The sequence below is a fragment of the Pantherophis guttatus genome, chromosome 7 (genome assembly GCF_059756535.1).
Source record: "Pantherophis guttatus breed Tessera chromosome 7, ASM5975653v1, whole genome shotgun sequence".
Classification (NCBI taxonomy): domain Eukaryota; kingdom Metazoa; phylum Chordata; class Lepidosauria; order Squamata; family Colubridae; genus Pantherophis; species Pantherophis guttatus.
Window position 1 is genome coordinate 89972608 of NC_142069.1, and position 12213 is coordinate 89984820.

At 39.3% G+C, this 12213-nt stretch overlaps 1 protein-coding gene across 4 annotated transcripts in view; it reads right to left on the reverse strand.

Moving 5' to 3' along the window:
* The window catches only part of CACNA2D1 (calcium voltage-gated channel auxiliary subunit alpha2delta 1), a 335884-nt gene that overhangs the window by 119169 nt on the left and 204502 nt on the right, over positions 1-12213 (reverse strand). The window lies entirely within an intron of this gene.

A 12213-nucleotide genomic window follows, 5' to 3' on the forward strand; every position in this document is an offset into this window, starting at 1 on the left:
GGCCGCCAGTTTGACACCCCTGTTCTAAATGAATACTAGGCTCTCTTCATTTTTTTTTTAAAACAGGTAACTAACTATGTGGCGCGCTTTAGAGAAGACAGGTATGTTTCCAATGGAAGAAACAGTGGGGTCCTTAGTCCTCTATGAGCTTGGTTGTTTTCTTGCGAACATTTCATTACACAGTTAAATAACATCATCACTGATGCACTGATGATATCACCTAGTTTGGTAACAAAATGTCGGCAAGAAAGCCAACCAAGGCCAGAGAGCACCAAGGACCCCACAGTTGTCTTCCGCTATCAAATTCTTCTTGGAAACGCGCCCAGTTTTAGCCTGGTTTAAAGGTTTAATATCCAGAAAAAATATGATAAAAAGACTACATATTTGATCCTCCATATATTAACCTCAACTAGAATTGTATTTGCGCAACAATGGGGAATTGATGAGATCCCGCCTGAAGGGAATGTAATTAAGAAAATATTAGAAATGTGCAGAAATGGACAGATTAACACTTAGTATTAAGGACAAAGGAGAAACTGAATATTTTTTTATATGGGACATATTTTATCAATGGCTAGATAACAGAAACAGAAGTTAGAAAGGAGGAGATTTTTTTTAAAAAAAGGAAATGGTAAAGTAAGAGTTGTTAAAGAAGATGATGTTAAGTGTTAAGTACCCTGTTTTTCCCAAAATAAGATATTCCCCTGATAATAAGCCCAATCGGGCTTTTGAGTGCATGGCAATAAGGCCAAGGGCTTATTTCAGGGTTCAAAAAAATATAAGACAAGGTCTTATTTTGGGGAAAACAAGGTAGATAGATAGGTGATGATAGATAGATAGATAGATAGATAGATAGATAGATAGATAGATAGATAGATAGACACCCTGTTTTCCCCAAAATAAGACATCCTCTGATAATAAGCCCAATCGGGCTTTTGAGCGCATGGCAATAAGGCCAAGGGCTTATTTCAGGGTTCAAAAAAATATAAGACAAGGTCTTATTTTGGGGGAAACAAGATAGATAGATAGATAGATAGATAGATAGATAGATAGATAGATACCCTGTTTTCCCCAAAATAAGACATCCTCTGATAATAAGCCCAATCGGGTTTATTGCCACGCGCTTATTTCAGGGTTCAAAAAATATAAGACAAGGTCTTATTTTGGGGAAAACAAGGTAGATAGATAGGTGATGATAGATAGTTAGTTAGATAGATAGATAGATAGATAGATAGATAGATGATAGAGAGAGATGATAGATAGATAGAGAGAGAGATGATAGATAGAGATGATAGATAGATAGATAGAGAGAGAGAGATATGATAGATAGAGATGATAGATAGAGAGAGGGAAAGAGAGAGATAGATGATAGATAGAGATGATAGATAGATGATAGATAATAGATGATAGATAGATGATAGATAGATGATAGATAGATAGATAGATAGATAGATAGATAGATAGATAGATGATAGATGATAGAGAGAGATGATAGATGATAGAGATGATAGATAGAGAGAGGGAGAGAAAGAGAGAGATAGATGATAGAGATGATAGATAGATGATAGATAATAGATGATAGATAGATGATAGATAGATAGATAAAGATGGACAGACAGACAGCAGACAGACAGACAGACAGATACCCTGTTTTTCCCAAAATAAGACATCCAATAAGGCCAAGAGCTTATTTCAGGGTTAAAACAAAAAATAAGACAGGGTCTTATTTTCGGAGAAACACGGAATTAATGTTATTATATTATTACGTTATTATATTATCAATATGACGGTGATGAATATCACAACAAAGATTTGCAATATGACTGTCTAAACAGAACTGTACCCAGGACACACGCCGTTTGATAAAAAATGAATGCTATATAAATAAAACAAATAAAGCATGTACAAAATAGCAATAATAAAGGTTTAATATCCATAACAGGCAGTCAACAAAGGCCTTTCTGGTTACTTCGGTTGATCTATTTTTTTTCCCCAGCGTCGTCGTAACTTCAAGCGGTCACTAAATGAATTGTTGCAAATTGAAGAGGTAGCCTATATATTGACAAATATATAAAAATAATGCCGTGTTTTGCATCCACCGCGATGGGAGTTAACGCCGGCGCCCCTTTCTGGAAGGAGGCTAAAATTAATAACAGAGGACCAAAAATGAGACAGAAGAGAAGACTATAGCATTAAATGTAACATTAGACTTGTAAAGCCGGCAGGGGATCTGAATTCCAGGAGCGTGCTCATTACTGTAAGTTAACCGTGTTTTCATGTTTATGGATGTGATCATTTGCAGGAGACATCAGCTGTGTGCACATTAATATTCATAGGCTGGGCCAGCTTCCGAATTAACTTGAAATAACAAAAAAAAAAAAAAATTAAAAAAATTAAAAAAATATATAAAAATTTATATTCACCAGCATGATCGGGGAAACGCTAAAAAGGGCTAAAGACAGAGGAAGTCTGAACGGATCAAGTCTGGAGTTATTTATGCCAAAAAAAAAAAAAAAAGAAGAAGGAATAATAATATTAGTTTTCTGGTGTTTTATTTTTTTCAGACCAAACAGATTGAGGATTGTTGTTGTTATTGTTGTTTTTTTTTTTAAAAAAAAAGAAGGTGGGCGGGGGCGAGACGGTTTCCCGAGGCTCCTGCATTAATAATTGATGGGATAAACAATTAATGCTTCATTACAATATTGATTAATAGCTGCCCGTTTTCCTTCTCTTTTACAGTCCGAAATAACTCGCTCACGCTAGGCAACAGCTGGCATTCAGTTAATTGGAAAAGAACTAGCTTTAACTCCTCCGATGGAGCTCTATCAATCTCTCTTTTCCTCCTCCTCCTCCTCCTCCTCCTCCTCCTCCTCCTCCTCCTCCTCCTCCTCCTTCTTCTTCTTCCTCTTCCTCTTCCTCTTCCTCTTCCTCTTCTTCTCCTCCTCCTCCTCCTCCTCCTCCTCCTCCTCCTCCTCCTCCTCCTCCTCCTCCTTCTTCTTCTTCTTCTTCTTCTTCCTCTTCCTCTTCCTCTTCCTCTTCTCCTCCTCCTCCTCCTCCTCCTCCTCCTTCTTCTATATCTTATTGATTTATCTAGATATCAATTATTTTATCTATCCATCTCTATCTATGTATCTATATCTATCCATCTATCTTCCAGCATTTTAAATAAATCTGTCTGTCTGTCTGCCTGCCTGCCTGCCTACCTACCTACCTTATAAAATGACTTATGACCATTTTTCACACTTAACGACCGTTGCAGCATCGTCCATGGTCAGGGGATCAAAATTTGGATACTTGGCAACTGGTTCATATTTATGACGGTTGCAGTGTCATGTTTTGCGACCTTCCGACAAGCAAAATCCATGGGGAAAGCCAGATTCACTTAACAACCGTCTTATTAATTTAACAACTGCAATGGTTCCCTTAACGACTGTGGCAAGGGAAGTTGTAAAATGGGGCAAAATTGCTTAACGCATTGTAAGCCGCCCTGAGTCTCCGGAGAAGGGCGGCATATAAATCAAATTTAAAAAAAAAACAAAAAAAACTCATCTTAACAAACATCTTAACTTAGCAACATAAACGTTGGGCTCAATCACAGTTGTAATTCGAGGATTACCTGTATTTCAGATTTTGACACAAATGTCAAATGTCAAAAAATGGATGTGTCTGATGGGAAACTGAATTTTCTAACTTACTAAAGTGAATAATATGAATCTATTTAGTGAAAATAAGATACAGCAAGTTGTTTTGGTATCTTTTCTTTTTTTTTCTTTTCAAATAATCCATGATGACATTGATAATAAACTTACTCAACAGCTGGTATTTACACATCAAACAATTTTCCAAAAACATGTAATAAATTCTTTACATTGTATAATACTTCCAGCTTCTGTTTGTTTCTGTCATTACTGCTAAGCCCAGAATTCTATTGTGATGACATATAGATCATTAACAAATGTTGGGACGCAGCCTGTTTTAACGTTACAAACTCTTTCCAAATTCAGTTCCTAGATTCAATTTAATACGCAAGTGGGAAATATTTCTGCCAAAACATTTTCAACAATTCAGTGTTTCAACAACTGAACGTTTCAACAATTCAACATTTACGACAATGCCAGACAATAGTCATAAAATGCATTTGTTTAATTTAAATAAAGTGACAATAGATATTATTGCAATATATGGTGTTACTATCTAACAGTTGTAGAGAAATGTCTGAACATAAGGGATAAGATTCACACCAAATTAAGAGAAGAGTTAATTTAAGATTCTAATTTACTGTCTTTCCTAACCATGGATTATAATCGCTTCTGCATTAATAATCCAGGAATATTTTCAGAAATGATTTCAAAACAGATTAATTCCAAATTTGGAGAATAGAATTCACTGATATGCTGACAATTTAAATTCCCAGCTCCTATGCTAAAATCTGATTAACCCAGCTAAAATGATTAAACCAATATGACTCAACTAGAAAGCATGACAAAAGTCAATTGTGTTTGCCTTCCTTTGAATGTATTAGATCTGCTGCATAAAAAAACTATTTTGAATATCTGCTGAGAGATTTAGAAACCACCAACCCTTCACAGGACTAGGCAGGACAGGCAGGAGGAAAGAAAGGGAAGGGAAGGGAAGGGAAGGGAAGGGAAGGGAAGGGAAGGGAAGGGAAGGGAAGGGAAAGGGAAGGGAAGGGAAGGGAAGGGAAGGGAAGGGAAGGAAAGGAAAGGAAAGGAAAGGAAAGGAAAGGAAAGGAAAGGAAAGGAAAGGAAGGGAAAGGAAAGGAAAGGGAAGGGAAGGGAAAGGAAGGGAAAGGAAGGGAAGGGAAAGGAAAGGAAAGGAAGGGAAGGGAAGGGAAGGGAAAGGAAAGGAAGAGAAGGGAAGGGAAGGGAAGGGAAAGGGAAGGGAAGGGAAAGGAAGGGAAGGGAAGGGAAGGAAAGGAAAGGAAAGGAAAGGAAAGGAAAGGAAAGGAAAGGAAAGGAAAGGAAAGGAAAGGAAAGGAAAGGGAAATTTTATTCTAGTTATTCTATGCAATATTCTAAATATTGTTCTATTTTTAATCATTGATCATGATCACGCCATTAAGCCCTGTCATAAAACCTTCTTCAGTGCTATTTTGGAGGTCAAAAAGAGGCATGCAGAAAACCATCAACTGGGCAACACGGACCAAATATCTATAAAGGGCATTTCTATCTACTTTCCGCAATTTTGCACAGTAAATCTAAACTATTTCAAAAGGAATACGCACAATGTAGAATGTCCTATGAATCATGCATAAAAAGCTTGTATGAATGGCTAATTGGGACTTTAAAGAGAATTGGATAAATTCATTCGGAATGAATTTTTCATTTATACTTCTTCGGGGCCAAGGTAATCTTCCTTTTTAAACAGCTGCTCTTGGTGCATTTTAATTACTCTTTAAATAAAAAGGATAACGGCACAATCTCCTCATCCAATTCAGGAGCATCTCACAAGGGGTATTGCTCTATTATTTAGACTTCTTATTCCTGTCAGTGGAAGAAAATCACCTAGACAGATAGTCCTCAACTTACGACAGTTCATTTAATGACCGTTTGAAGTTATAACGGCACTGAAAAAAGTGATTTAGGACCGTTTTTCACACTTATGACCATTGCAGCATGGCCCTGTGATCAAAATTCAGACACTTGGCAACTGGTTCACATTTATGACGACTGCATTGTCTGTAGTAACTCTAGTGTCTGTAGTAACTGTCTGTAGTAACTGTGTTACCAATCTAACAACTGCAGTGATTCACTTAACAACTCGGGTAGTAAAGAAGAGCAAACAATTGTTTCGTTTAGCAACAGGAATTTTGAGCTCAATTGTGGTCATAAGTCGAGGACTACCTATACATCAGTTGTCCGCAAATTTGGGGACTAGATCCTTGATATAGATTCCTACAGAAATCCCACCGTCCCGGTACTTATAGAATACATTTCAAATATTTCCATATTTTTTCACAGGAATTCATAACAGCTGTCCTCTAAAATACAGTAGTGGCCAAAATTGTGGAAACTTTTTGGGAAATTTCTAAATTTATTATTAATGTATTTTCTAAAACTAGCTAATAACACCACTTTTTGGGGGAGTAGTACCATAAAATTATATATCAACGGAAAGGTAATTGAAGCAAGAATGTAATGCAATAACTTTTAGGAAGGATTTGCTATTAGGATAGCAGTTACAGTATAAAGAAGGAAAGTGAAACACGCAGAAAAAATAAGATATACAAAAATTATCACCCTAGAAAAAACGAGATATACAAAAAATTATCACCATGTCAGTTAATACTTAGTTGGGTAACCTTTAGCATGAATGACGGCCGTACAACGTCTTCCCATGGAGGGAACCAAGTCTTTTAGTTCTGCAGCTGTTAACATGCGAAACCAAGATTGAATGAATGCTTCTATTAACTGGGTTTTATTGCTGGGTCGCTTCTGACTAACCAGTTTCTTTAATCGGCTCCATAGATTTTCAATTGGGTGAAGGTCTGGGCTATTCCTAGGATATTCCAGCAGTGGAATAGGATTATCTTGAAACTCCAAAAAAAAAGTGTTATTAGCCATCAAAAATACACTTTTCCCAAAAGGTTTCCACAATTTTGGCCACTCCTGTAGGCTAATATTATTATTATTGCATATTTTAGAAAGGAGCAGAGGTTGAGAGAATCAAAACCGTGTCTGGACAGATCCTGATCTCTTTCTAGCCCAAAGGTTAACAGTCCTTAAGCCAAAGAGCAATGGTCAAAGTCAGCCAAATATTACAATTGTCCAGTTTGGAAAACACGGTAATAGAAAACATTCGTACTTGTTTTAACACTTGGCTGACTTTCATAGTTTAACCGTTGCCAGATGGCTCGGGAGAATATTGATCGGTGAACAAGGCAGACAGTAGTTAAGAGGAAGCCAGCTGTGATCACGTTAAGTTACCATCTTGACTGATTTTTTATTTATTTATTTATTTATTTTGGAAGCCTTCCCTTATGGACACCCCTGACTCTAATTTAGACAAAGGGCAACTTTAGCTAACAAGATAAAATTAGAAGGACTCATTCATTCTTTAACCAGTGGAACAACTTGCCTTCAGAAGTTGTGGATTCTCCATCGCTGGAAGCTTTTAAGAAGAGGCTGGACATGTCCATGGAGATTCTCAGTCATTCAGGTCCTGGTTGTCCCAAAGGTGCTTTTTCCAGAGGCAAGTGGATTTTCTTGGTTTTTCTTTGAAGGTGTTTCGCTTCTTATCTAAGAAGCTTCAGCTCTGACTGGATGGTGGGAGTGAAAAGATTTCTACTCCTTGCTGGTCAGTGGGTCATTAAGGTCACCTTGAGGACACGGATAAACCTCCAAGTGGCCTCAACGACCCTCTAAAAAGATGCAAATGACCAGCTTTGTCTGCAAGGAGTATAAATCCTTCCATTCCCCACCATCCAGTCAAAGCTGAAGAAGCTTCTTGGATGAGAAGCGAAACGTCTTCAAAGAAAAACCAGAAAGTCCAGTTGCCTCTTGAAAAAATGCACCTTTGGGACAAGAGACTGGGCAGCCATTTGCCTGAAATGGTATAGGGTCTCCTTCTTGAGCAGGAGTTTGGACTAGAAGACCTCCAAGGTCCTTTCCAGCTCTATTCTGATTGATTGATTGATTGATTGATTGATGTCATGCATGAAAAACCAGGTCCACATGTGAAGGTCCCATTCAACTGATTTATTGCTACTCATGTCTACAGACAGGAATCTTCTCAACTAAACACGTGCTAGGAGTTGGATAAGGGTCCACGGGATTCAAGGGAGATTGGACTTAATTTGCTTGTGGCTACGTAGAGATTCAAAGCTGATCCCTCTTTTCACTCCACCTCCAGATTCTCCCAGTCCTTCCCCAACAATCAGGAAGTCTATCTACCTAGCAATCTTTTGGGGGGAAAATATTACTTTAAGCAGTATAAATCTTACCTTTTCCATTGAGTGGTGTAATTCTCTACACTAACAGGTAGACTTTCTTCTACAGGGTGCAGGTTCTTATTGGAAGTACTTCAAGATTCTCAACCCCAATCTCTAAAGAATTTAGTTTAAACTCTGATTAATCTCAATGAAGTGGGAGAGAATGGTGACCAGATACTAATGTCAATGCGCAAAGCATCCCTGGCCTGCTATCGAGTTGCCATAGGCAAGGGGGATGGGAAAACGATGAAGCAGCACGGCAGCCAAAAACAAAAGCACATTCCAGGCATATCTCTTTCAAGGCTGTCTCCCAGGGTTATCCACAGCGGCCGGAGGGGAGTGATCTCTACAACTTGCGAAATTGCTCCGTTGGCGAATGTGACTGATGACACATCTGGGGGGAGGGGGGAACCAGGGTCATGATTGGGGCCATAAATTACGTGGGGTCAGAGCTGGCTTCACTTGGGAACATGCCGACATGAAGCTCCTAATAAATAACTGGATTTCTTTTGAAGCTTGGCTCGAGGCTTATGATTTAATTAGGGCATCCATCAGAACCCTGATAACTAGCAGAATAAGAGAATTGGAAGGGACATTGGAGATCTTCTATTCTATTCCCTTGTGATAAACACTCTTTGTTCCCTCCAAATCGTATATTCTTTCTTACCTGGCTTGTTATTAGGGACAGACAAGCCATGGTTAACGCTCCTCTAAAGCATTTGTAAACCCTTCTGGGTTCCAGCATCAAATGTTCAAAACCTGATGGTGACATTTTGAATTTAGACTTACTTTCTTTTATGCATATACATAAGATGTTTCATTCACAGCTTCTACCACCTTGAGAGGCAGGAATATTGAGATACTTATGATTTCTTCAGAAGAAAATGTAAACCCCAGGAGTAAACTTGGAAAGTAAAACAAGAATAAACCTCCAGCCTTCCACCGGAGGGTTCATCGGGGTGAAATCTACACACAAGATGTTACGTCTGGAAATTAAATCTGCTGCCGAATGCAGGTTTTTCAAAGAAAAATCCTAGCGCACTTGAGAACAAGTTAGTTTTCCGAATTTAGTTTAATTACTTTACGCACGGGGATTGGATTAAAGCTGCACGATGGATCCAAATCAACGGAGACCGATGAGTAGTCAATTCATCGTAATGATATCGCTGTCGGTCCTCGCCGGATCATTTTTTATGAGCTGGGTTTTTGATCTATTATGTACATATGCAAAAGCGTTCCTGATGCTGCTACCGAGAGCATCATAACAAGAATTACCTTCGAACCTGATTAATATTCTAGTAGTCGATCTGCACGGAGACAGTTAAGATGAATTATGATGTCTGAGAAAGTAAGAACTGGGTTTCCCAGATTCAGGACTTGTTTGAAGACTTCTTCTTCAAGTGCCCTGTTTCCCCCAAAATAAGACATCCCCTGATAATAAGCCCAATCGGGGTTTTGAGCACATGGCAATAAGGCCAAGCGCTTATTTCAGGGTTCAAAAAAAATATAAGACAGGGTCTTATTTTTGGGGAAACCAAGGTAGATAGATAGATGATAGATGGATAGATAGATAGATAGATAGATAGACAGACAGACGATAGATGATAGATAGATGATAGATAGATAGATGATAGATGATAGAAAGATAGATAGATGATAGATATATTATAGATGATAGATAGATAGATAGATAGACAGACAGAAAGACAGAGACAGACAGATAGACAGATACCCTGTTTCCCCCAAAATAAGACATCCCTTGATAATAAGCCCAATCGGACTTTTGAGCGCATGGCAATAAGGCCAAGCGCTTATTTCAGGGTTCAAAAAAAATATAAGACAGGGCCTTATTTTCGGGGAAATACGGTAATGGTGGAAGTGTTTTCTCTTCCACTATTATGACTTTCTAATAATTTGAATATCCACTGAAGACTCTTTGACTTGGCTTCAGAATATATATGTGGTTTATGTACATCAATTCTGAGAACTAACTGATATAAATGAAGAACATGTACTACAGTATAGTTGGAAACACTCTAATGTTGTAAAACACACTCAACAAGTATAGGAAGGAAGAGAGGGAGGGACGAAGGAACGAAGAGGGAGGGAGGGAGGAAGGGAAAAAGGAAGGAAGGGAGGGATGGAGGGAGGGAGGAAGAAAAAAAGGAAGGAGGATGGGGGAGGGAGAGAAGGGCGGGAGGAGGGAGGAAAGAAAGGGGATGAAGGAAGGAAGGGAGGGAAGGAGGAAGGAAGGAAGTAAGAAGAGAGGGAAGGAGGGAGGGTGATGAAGGAAGAGGGAGGGAGGGGGAGGGAGGAAGGAAGGGAAAAAGGAAGGAAGGAGGAGGGAGAGAGGGAAGGAAGAGGGAGGGAAGGGGAGGGAGGGGGAGGAAGGAAGGAAGAAAGGAAAAAGGGAAAGGGAGGGAGGAGGGAGGGAGGGAGGGAGGGAGGGAGGGAGGAAGGAAGGAAGGAAGGAAGGAAGGAAGGAAGGAAGGAAGGAAGGAAGGAAGGCCAAGCTTCCTAAGCCTACAAAGAAACTGAAGTTTTGTAAAGAGCCACTTACACAATGTCTCCAGGCCAGCTATTTTATGCATGCAACCTCCATCCTGGAGAGCAATCTCTGAAATAAATTGTCTCATTGCGAATTCTCCTGAGATTGACTTAAACACATCAGCCGGCCTGTCCATCTAATCCTTCATCTGGTGGATGCTCCTTTCGCTCTCTGGAAACCAATTAATCTGTCTGAAGGGTGCCAATAACTGTCTGTTCGCTGGAGAGGCTTTGTGATGGATACCGCCACAATCTATACAATCTTACAAAGCCTTCCTCTAAACAGACTTGTGAATCTGCTCTCCCAGATTCTTGGGGGGGGGGTGTCCCACCCACAAACCGAGACCTTTTGGGATTAACCCCCTCAGTCTGTCAGCCCATTGATTAAATTTGTCCCCCCCAAAAGATCCAAAATGCCTTGAATTTGCAGATGGGTTAAGTTTAGAAATGCATAAATTATATCAGAAGTGCTCTGGAGAGAGAAGGGTTAATTTGGAAAGGTTCATCTTTGTGCATCTTATTCCTTCCCAATTTCTCTTTCTTTCAACTAAAGAAAATAATAAACCTTTTGAGAAAAGACGAGGGACAAATATCCCATCATATCCATTCAATAAATCAAGCGCTTGGATTTAGTGTGAAAATGCTGAAGTTAAGAAGTCGCCGTGATTTTTTTGGGCTGAGCGGAGAGATCGACAGCTTTGCATGCCGTACAGCTAGTCCTCGACTTGCGACCACAATTCAGCCCAGCGGGAGGCATTTGGGGGGGGTGTTTTTGCTCCATTTTACGACCTTTCTTTCTTGCCATTTTTTTTTTAAGGGAATCACTGCCGTTGATAAGTTATCCGTTCGATTGTTAAGGGAATCTGGCTTTTCCCCATGGATTTTGCTGGTCAGAAGGTCGCAAAAGGGGATCACGTAACACCCCCCCGGGGGACACTGTGAGCGTCATAAATATGAGTTAGTTGCCAAACGTCTGGATTTTGATCACGTGACCCTGGAGGTGATGCAATGGCCGTAGGTATGAAAAATGGTCATAAGTCACTTTTTTTCAGTGCCGTTGTAACTTTGAACGGACACTTAACAAATGATTGCAAGTCAAGGAGTACCGGTATGTGATCTTAAATACAGGGAAATGATACGGTAAGATAAGGTCAGATGATAAGATAGGATAGGATAGGATAGGATAGGATGGGATGGGATGGGATGGGATGGGATGGGATGGGATGGGATGGGATGGGGTGGGGTGGGGTCGGGCGGGATGGGATGGGATGGGATGGGATGGGGAGGAGAGGAGAGGAGAGGAGAGGAGAGGAATGGAAATAGAAAATAATAATAGAGTAGAATACAGTAGAGTACATAGAGTAGAGTAGAGTATGAGTAAAGTAGAGTATGAGTAGAGTAGAATAGAATATATAAAGTAGAATGGAATGGAAATAGAAAATAATAATAGAGTAGAATACAATAGAGTATATAGAGTAGAGTAGAGTATGAGTAGAGTAGAATAGAATATATAGAGTATATAGAGTAGAGTATATAGAGTAGAGTATGTAAAGTAGAGTATATATAGAGAAGAATATATAGAGTAGAGTAGAGTATATAGAGTAGTGTAGAGTTTATAGAGTAGAGTAGAGTATGAGTAGAGTATGAGTAGAGTAGAGTAGAGTATGAGTAGAATAGAATATATAGAGTAGAGTATATAGAGCAGAGAAAATAGA